The following is a 10,050-nucleotide window of genomic DNA, read 5'->3' as shown; positions in this document are numbered from 1 at the left end:
CACATTTAGGTAGTATTTTCCACATTTATTCTTGTCCATGAGGAAATCCGTCCCATTTTACCTTGCGAGTAAATATGTCACTTTTTTTTTTGTGATAATTTTTTTCTTCAAAAGACAACACTAAAATGAGAAGGCTAGATTATGGAGATTTATAAGTTAATGGAACTCTTGAAAAATCTCATTTAGTCCAGCTCAAAATGTGATATAGGAAGATCCTGAATCTACCTCCTCTCATGGACAGACCGAATCTACAGTGGGTGAGAGGAGAGAGTGAAGCAGGCCTCTCAGAGTGCTTGACACTGCTGCATCCTACCCCATCCTGCCACGATCATGGTCTGCGTTAGTCTAGGACAGATGCTACGTGGGCTGGGCTTGGGCTGCTTGCCCTGGCTGTGCTCTGCCTGCTGTGGATTCCTGGGACCAGCCTGCAGCCTGTGAGCCTGTCTGCACCCCTATCCTAGCACACAACAAAGATATCCAACCACTTGTGCCACGGTACCCAGACCAATGCCATCCTGGCCACTGAGCAGTTTGAAGGTCTGCTGGGCACCGCCAGAAGCCCACATCTGCTCTTACTCTGTGCCATGGACATATTCATCTGCACCATTCCTTCCAACAAGAGCACATTAAGTTCTGCAAGTCTATGTGCAAGTAGGCCCAGAGGCCTGCAAGCCCATCTTCATCAGGTAAGCCACCTGTGGTCTGAGAGCCACGCCTACAAGGAGCTGCCATTTATGACTGGGACACGTACATCTTTCACAAGGCCATCATCACCATGGACAGAGTGAATTTCCTATGGATCCTAGTAATGGAAACTGTAGAGGGGCAAGCAGTGAATGCTGCAAATGTAAACCTATTTGGGCTACACAGAGGACCTAGTGGCAAAGCAATTATAACTATGTCATTCAGGGAGGCTACAGGTAAGAGATAAAGACCAAATGCCATGGTGTGACTGCACTAATTGAGGTGAAGGAGCTTCTAAGGGCTTCTCTAATAAACATTGCAAGCACACCATTAACCTTTACACCAATTCTGGCTGCCTATGTCCTCATTCATATTAATGAGTAGTATATCATTACGTGTTATGAAGGTGAGTGATGCTCCAGATTACTCTTGGTGGAAAAATATTGCTGAGAAATGGAAGGGTCAACTTTGTAAAAAAGTTAAGCACTGGGATATGAAGCTCTGTCATCTTAGAGTAAAAGTGATTCTAGCCATAGTAATTCCACTCTGAGTCAGACATCTGGCAGGAACTCTAACCCCCTACAAGCACACAGCTAAACCCTGAAAGGCAAGAACAACAGTGAACTTCATATGAAGACTTGCATTGCTGGACTAGCAAAGGAAAATTGTACTGTTGAACATGATAATCTGTTATTTACCATATAAATGGGTATTACCTCTGCTTTTCTCTTTTTTTTTCTTCCCTTTTTTGTAGTCTGAGTTTGGATCCTTAAATATAATATACACATTCAACTTAACAACAAAAAAATACAATTTATAGCTAAATTGTGAAAAGTTAAAGACAAGGGGAGAATCTTAAAAGCAGTGAGGAAAACAAATTGTTACATACAAGGGAACCCCCATAAGACTATCACCAGATTTTTGAGCAGAAATCTTGCAGGCCAGAAGGGAGTGGTACCATATATTCAAAATGCTGAAAGGAAAATAATTCTGCCAACCAAGAATACTCTATCCAGGAAGCCTATCATTCAGAATAGAAGAGATCAACAGTTTCCCAAACAAAAGTTGAAGAAATGCATCACACCAGGCTTATAACAAATGTTCAAGGGAACTCTTTGAGTGGAACAGAAAGACCATAAGCAGGAGTAAGAAAAGGGGAAGGACCAAAGCAGTAAAATTAAGAATATCTGTAAAAATCAGTCCAGGGATTCACAAAATAGAAGGATGTAAAGTATGACATCATCTACATGAAATGTGGGGGGGGGGAGAAAATTTTTATTTTTTATTTTATTTATTTTAGAGAGAGAGCATGCTCGAGTGTGGGGAAGGAACAGCGAGGGAAGGAGAAGGAAAGGGAAAGAATCTTAGGCAGACCCTACACTGAGCTCAGACCTCAGTCTCATGACACTGAGATCATGACCTGAGCTAAAACCAAGAGTCAGATGTCCAACTGACTGAGTCACCCAGGTGTCCCAAAATTTAGTGCTTTTAGAATGGATTCAAACTTAAACAACCATCAACTTAATATAGACTGCTAGATGCATAAGATGTTATGTATAAGTCTAATAGTAACCACAAATAAAAAACTGGTAATAGATATGCAAAAAATAAAGAGAAAGGAATCCAAGAGTATCAATAAAGAGCCAGCAAACCCACAAAAGAGAGCAAGAGAAGAATAGAACAGGGAAGAACTATGAAAACAACCATAAAGCAAGTAACAAAATGGCAATAAGTACATAAGTATAATAATTACTTTGAATGTAAATGGACTGAACACTCTAATCAAAAGACAGAGGGTGATGGAACGGATAAAAAAGCAAGATCCATCTATATGCTGCCTACATGAGACTCATTTCAGACCTAAAGACACTGTAGATTAAAAGTAAAGACATAGAGAAGCATCTATCATGCAAAGCTGGGGTAGCAATACTTATACTGGAAAAAATAGACTTTAAAACAAAGACTGTAACATGCAACAAAGAAGGACACAACATGACAACAAAGAGAACAGTCCAATAAGTAGATATAACAATTGTAAATGTTTATGCACCCAACATGGGAGCACCTAAATACATAAAGCAGCTAATAACAAACTTAAGGGAAGCAATTGATACCAATACAATTAACAAAGAAGCACCTAAACACATAAAGCAGTTAATAACAAACTTAAGGGAAGCAACTGATACTAATACAATTAATAGTAGAGGACTTACACACCCCATTTACATCAATGGATAGATCACCCAAACAGAAAAACAAGGAAACAGAAAGCTTTGAATAACACATTGGGCCAGATGCAACTAACAAATATATTCAGAACATTCCAGAATACATAATCTTTTCTAGTGAACATGGGACTATTCCCAGAATAGATCACATGTTAGACCACAGAACAAGTCACAACAAATTCAAAAAGATTGAAGTTTATCATGCATCTTTTCCAAACACAATGCTATGAAACTAGAAATTAACCACAAGAAAAAATCTGGAAAGAACACAAATACATGGAGGTTAAATCACATGTTACTGAGCAATGAATGGGTCAACCAAGAAATCAAAGAGGAAATAAAAAATACATGGAGACAAATGAAAACACAATGATCCAGAATCTTTGGGATGCAGCAAAAGTTGTTCTAAGAAGGAAATTTAGAGCAATACAGGCCTACCTCAAGAAGTAAGAAAAATCTCAAACAATCTAACCTTACACCTAAAGGAGCTAGAAAAGGAAGAACAAACAAAACCCAAAACCAGTAGAAGGAAGGAAATAATAAACAGTAGAGCAGAAATAAACAAAATAGAAACAAACAAACAAACAAAAAGAACAGATCAATGATACCAGGAGCTGGCTGTATGAAAAGATCAAAATTGATAAACCTTTATCCAGACGAGAGAGAGAGAGAGATTCTAATAAATAAAATTAGAAATGAAAAAAAAATAACACCACAGAGATACAAAGAATTATAAGAGAATATTATAAAAATTATATGCCAAAAAATTGAATAACCTAGAAGAAATGGATAAATTCCTAGAAACATAGCCTCATAGAACTGAATCAGGAAGAAATAGAAAATTTGAACAGACCAATTACCAGCAATGAAATTGAATCAGTAATCAAAAAATTCCCAACAAACAGGGTGCCTGGGTGGCTCAGTTGGTTAAATGGCTGCCTTCAGCTGAGGTCATGATCCCAAGGTCCTGGGATTGAGTGGAGCCCCATGTCAGGCTCCCTGCTCCGTGGGGAGCCTGCTTCTCCTTCTCCCCAGCTTGTGCTCTCTAGCACTCTATCAAATAAATAAATTAAATCTTTTTAAAAAATTCCCAACAGGGGCGCCTGGGTGGCTCAGTTGTTAGGCGTCTGCCTTCGGCTCAGGTCATGATCTCAGGGTCCTGGAATCGAGCCCCGCTTCGGGCTCCCTGTTCAACGGGGAGCCTGTTTCTCCCTCTCCCACTCCCCCTGCTTGTGTTCCCGCTCTTGCTGTGTCTCTGTCAAATAAATAAAATCTTTAAAAAAAAAAAATTCCCAACAAACAAAAGTTCAGGACCAGATAGCTTGACAGGTAAATTCTACCAAATACTTAAAAGAGGAATACCTATTCTTCCCAAACTATTCCAAAAAATGGAAGAGGAAGGAGAACCTCCAAATTCATTTTATGAGGCCAGCATTACCCTGATACCAAAACCTGATAAAGACACTACAAAAAAAAAAAAAAAGTGAACTATATACCAATATCTCTGATGAACAGATGTAAAACTCTTCAACAAAATATTAGCAAACTAAATCCAATAATACATTAAAAAAATTATTCACCATGATAAAGTGGGATTTATTCCTGGAATGCAGGTGTGGTTCAATATTTGCAAATCAATCAATGTGATACATCACATCAACAAGAGAAAGGATAAAAACCATATGATCATTTCAATAGATGCAGAAAAAGCATTTGACAAAATACAACATCCATTCGTGATAAAAACCCTCAACAAAGTAGGTTTAGAGGGAACATACCTCATCTTAATAAAGGCCATATGTGGAAAAACCCATAGCTAACATCATAATAGTGAAAAGCTGAGAACATTTTCCCTAAGAACAGGAAAAAGACAAGGATGTCCACTCTCACCCTTTTATTCAACATAGTACTGGAAGTCCTAGCCACAGCAAGCACACAAAAGAAAGGAATAAAAGGCATCCAAATTGGTAAGGAAGAAGTAAAACTGTCACTATTTGCAGATGACATGAGACTATATATAGGAAACCCTAAAAACTATCAAGAAACTAGAATAGATAAATGAATTCAATAAAGTTGCAGGATCAAAAATCAATATACAGAAATCTGTTGCATCTCTATACACTGATAACGAAGTAGCAGAAAGAGAAAGAAAAACAATCCCATTTACAATTGCACCAAAAATAAAATACCTAGGAATAAACCTAACCAAGAAGGAGAAACACCGATTTCTCACCCATTAATCTGGCTGCCCTTTCACCAGTATCAAACTGTTTGAATTAATTAAATAACAGAGTTTGATATGAATCTTTTCATTATTTGATGGTGTATCGCTGTTTCTTCTGAAGGGTTTCAGAACATGCCACCCCAAAATATGCCACTTTGGCACATGGATTATTTTGAGCTGAAGGCATTTGAGAAACCAAGTGTGGAAAGGGGTCTCTGGCCTCCCCCTTTCTACCTAAAAGGACACAAAATTTCCCCATGAGAAAGGTACCCTCCCTGTATAAGAAAAATTCATCAGCAGAGACTGGGAGTCGATGGTGAAATGGGACTTTCACAAACAAATCTATGAAAATAACCCTGATTTTCCATTAGTTTCCCCATATATTTACTAGTCTCTATTCCACAATTTATCAGCCCTAACCCAATTTATATCTTATCACATTCCCACAATTTAATATTGTTTGTTTGTAAAAAGGTATGTAGCTTTTGGGGCCTAAAGCCTTCTTTAGTTCATCATTGTCCTTCTGAAAATCCCCATGTACACATAAAAATATTAAATTTGTATGCCTTTCTCCTGCGAATCTGTCTTACATCAGTTTAACTCTTAGGCCCAGTCACAGGACTTGGCTAAAAGGACGCTTTACTTTCCCTACACTTTTTCCTGAAAGTTTTTATTTTTTTTAAAAGATTTTATTTATTTATTCATGAGAGACAGAAAGAGAGAGAGGCAGAGGCAGAGGGAGAAGCAGGCTCCCTGCTCAGCAGGGAGCCTGATGCTGGCTCGATCCCAGGACCCCAGGATCATGACCTGAGCCGAAGGCAGACGCTTTATCTGAGCTACCCAGGCGCCGCTCCTGAAAGTTTTTAAAATAGAAATTTTCTCTATATTTACTTAGAAAATATTTTTAAGACGGTGAAAATAGAGGAAATGTTAAAGTCAGAAAAAAACTAAGTTTTTATTTTTATCAGGCTGCACATCAATCACTTAAATCAATGAATTCCATTTCAGAAACATGTTGATGGGTTTAGCATTCTTCTATACTCACATTATATATAGAATATATTGATATAGAATACATTTATTCTTGGAACAACCTATCCAATACTGTAGTCTCTATTCTCTTGAGTTTTTGGTGTTCTAAGAGAGAAACATCTAGCCTTTATTAAATTCTTTCTATGGCAGGCAATTTCCTAAGCCTTCTACATGTATTAATTTAAGCTGCCTAACAACTGTGAAGATAAATGCTGGTATCACCCCATTTTACACATGGGGAAACTAAGGCTCAGAGAGTTAGGTACCTTGACAATGTTACCCAGCTTATGAGCGGTGGAGTCAGAATCCAGACCCACACAGCCCACACTGGTGCTCTTAACCTCGTATTGTGGTAAACACTTTGATTTATTGTGGGACTTTCAGGATCTTTCTGCCTTTCCCTCACCCTCCTTAATAAGACACAAAAATCTCTAAGTTTTTTTTTTATTATAAAAAGTCACTATCTTAACCGTTTTTATGTTAGGCACACAGTTCAGTAGTGTTAACTATATTCTCATTGTTGTACAGGAGATCTCTAGAGCTTTTTCATTCTGTAAGATTGAAACTCTGTACCCACTGAACAACTCCATTTCTTTTCCTCCCAGCCCCTGGCATCCACAATTCTTCTTTATAAGCTTGACTGCTTTAGATATCTCATCTAAATGGATTCATACACCTTCTTTTTGTGACTGGCTTATTTCACTTGGCAAAACGTCTTCAAGTTTCATCCATGTTGTAGCATTTGACAATATTTCCTTCCTTTTAAATATTCTGTTTTATGTATACAGCCACATCTTTATTCATTCTACCTCCTGGCTACTGCAAATAATACTGCTATGAACATGGGTGTGCAAATAGGTCTTCAAGATTATTCTGCTCTCAATTCTTTTGGATATATATTCAGAAGTAGGACTGCTGGATCATATGGTAATTCTATTTTTAATTCTTAGAAGAACATCATACTGTTTTCCATAGTGGCTGCACCATTTTACATTCCTACCACCAATACACCAAGGTTCTGATTTCTCCACATTCTTACCAACACTTTTTTTTTTTTTAATAGTGGCCATCCTAATGGGTGTAAGGTGGTATCTCGTGTGGTTTTGATTTGCATGGTGTTAACCATCTTTTCATACGCTTGTTGGTCATTTGTGTATCTTCTTTGGAGAAATGTCCATTCAAGTCTGTTGCCATTTATTTATTTATTCATTCATTTCAGTATAATTAACAGACAGTGTTATATTAGTTTCAGGTACACAATATAGTGATTCAACAATTCTATACATCACTCAGTGCTTATCATGGTAAGTGTACTCTTAATCTCCTTCATCTATTTCACCTATCCCCTCATCCCACCTCCCCACTGGTAACCACCAGTTTGTTCTTTATATTTAAGAGTCTGTTTTTTGTCTTTTTCTTTGTTTGTTTGTTTTATTAAATTCCACAAATGAGTGAAATCATATGGTATTTGCCTTTCTCTGATTTCATTTAGCATTATACCCTCTAGGTCCATCCATGTTGTTGTAAACAGCAAGATTTTACTCTCCTTTATGGCTGAGTAATATTTCATTGTATAATATACACCATATCTTTCTTATCTATTCATCTGTGGATGGACACTTGGGTTGCTTCCATAATCAGGCTACGGTAAATAATGCCACAATAAACAGGGGAGGACAAAGAGCTTTTCAAATTAGTGTATTCTTTGAGTAAATATCCAGTAATAAAATTACTGGATCATATAGGAATCCTATTTTTAATTTCGAGAAACCTCCATACTGTTTTTCAGAGTAGCTGCACCAGTTTGCATTGCCACCAACAGTGTGCAAGAATTCCTTTTTCTTCACATCCTCACCACACTTGTGTTTTTGATTCTAGCCATTCTGACAGGTGTGAGGTGATAGCTCATTGTGGTTTTAATTTGCATTTCCCTGATGAGTGATGTTAAACATCTTTTCATGTGTCTGCTGGCCATCTGTAGGTCTTCTTTGGAGAAATGTCCATGTCTTCTGCTCATTTTTTTTTTAAAGATTTTATTTATTTATTTGAGAGAGAGAGAATGAGAGAGAACACATGAGAGGGGATAGGGTCAGAGGGCAAAGCAGATTCCCTGCCGAGCAGGGAGCCTGATGCGGGACTCGATCCAGGGACTCCAGGATCATGACCTGAGCCGAAGGCAGTTGCTTAACCAACTGAGCCACCCAGGCGCCCTGCTCATTTTTTAATTGGATTGTTTTTTGGTGTTGAGTCATAGAAATTCTTTATATATTTCAGATATTAACCCTTTATTGGATATATCATTTGCAAATATCTTCTCCCATTCAGTAGGTAGTCTTGTTTTGTTATTTCCTTTGCTGTGCAAAAACTTTTTATTTTGATGTAGTCCCAGTAGTTTACATTTGCTTTTGTTTCCTTTGCCTCAGGAGACACATGTAGAAAAATGTTGCTACAGGGGTGCCTGGGTGGCTGAGTCAGTTAAGCGTCTGCCTTTGGCTCAGGTCATGTTCCAGGAGTCCCAGGATCTAGCCCCATGTCGGGATTCCTGCTCAGTGGGGAGTCTGCTTCTCCCTCTCCCTCTGCAGCTCCCCCTGCTCATGCTCTCTCTCTCTCTCAAATAAACAAATAAAATCTTAAAAAAAAAAGAAAGAAAGAAAGAAAAAGAAAAATGTTGCTATAGCTGGTGTCAGAAATGACTGCCTGTGCTCTCTTGCAGGATTTTTTATGGTTTCAGGCCCAACATTTAGACCTTAAATCCATTTTGAAGTTTTTGAGGTATATAGCATAAGAAAGTGGTCTAGTTTCATTCTTTTGCATGTAGCTGTCCAATTTTTCCAACATTATTTGTTGAAGAGACTTTTTTTCCCATTACATATTCTTGCCTCCTTTGTTATAGATTAATGGGTTTATTTCTGGGCTCTCTATCCTGTTCTATTGATTTATACACATATTTTTTGTGCCCATACCATACTGTTTTGATTACTGTAGCTTTGTAGTATATCTTGAAGTCTGGGATTGTGACACCTCCAGTCTTGTTCTTCTTTCTCAGGATTGCTTTGTCTATTCAGAGTTTTTTTAAATTCCATACAAATTTTAAGATTATTTGTTCTAGGTCTGAAAAATGCTGTTTATATTTGGATAGTGATTGCATTTAATCTATAGATGGCTATTATTAAAATGTCCATACTACCAAAAGCAATTACTCTAATCCATGAGCATGGTTTGGATCATCTTCAATTTCTTTCATCAATGTTTCATAGTTTTCAAAGTAAAGGTCTCTCACCCTCTTAAATTTATTCCTAGGTATTTCATTCTTTTTGGTGCAATTGTAAATGGGTTGCTTCCTTAATTTCTCTTTCAGTTACTTTGTTATTAGTATATAGAAACACGATGGATTTCTGTGTATTAATTTTATATCCTACAAGTTTACTGAATTTATTACTTCTAATAGTTTTTTGGTGGAGTATTTAGGGTTTTCTATGTGTCATATGTCATCTGCAAATAGGACTTTTTTTTTTAAATAGTCACAGCTTAACTTCTTTCTTACAAATTTGGATGAATTTTATTTCTTTTTCTTGTCTGATTGCTGTAACTAGGACTCCTATTGAAATGAATTTTGTAAAACTTAGGGAATTTCTTGAAATAAGTAAGGAAATTTTATTTACAAATCATTATTTTGCTGAACTAATTTATACAATTGCATAAGATTATGAGGAAAAAAAACTGTCCCTCTAAATATTTAGAAGAAATATAGCAAATATATAGATGGCATTTGTGCCATCATTTTCTTTTTTTAAAAGATTTTATTTATTTATCTGACAGAGAGAGCAAGAAAGCACAAGCAGGGGGAACAGTAGAGGGAGAGGGAGAAGCAGGCTCCCTGCT

The 10,050-nt window shown here is 37.1% G+C and overlaps 1 pseudogene; it reads left to right on the top strand.

Moving 5' to 3' along the window:
- The first annotated feature begins 330 nt into the window (after positions 1-330).
- Positions 331-1,281, top strand: LOC110581042 (annotated as a pseudogene).
- The last annotated feature ends 8,769 nt before the right edge of the window (positions 1,282-10,050 follow it).

This window comes from Neomonachus schauinslandi, chromosome 5 (genome assembly GCF_002201575.2).
Source record: "Neomonachus schauinslandi chromosome 5, ASM220157v2, whole genome shotgun sequence".
Lineage (NCBI taxonomy): Eukaryota > Metazoa > Chordata > Mammalia > Carnivora > Phocidae > Neomonachus > Neomonachus schauinslandi.
Note: the sequence above shows the minus strand (reverse complement) of the source record. Positions and strands in the feature narration are given on the sequence as shown.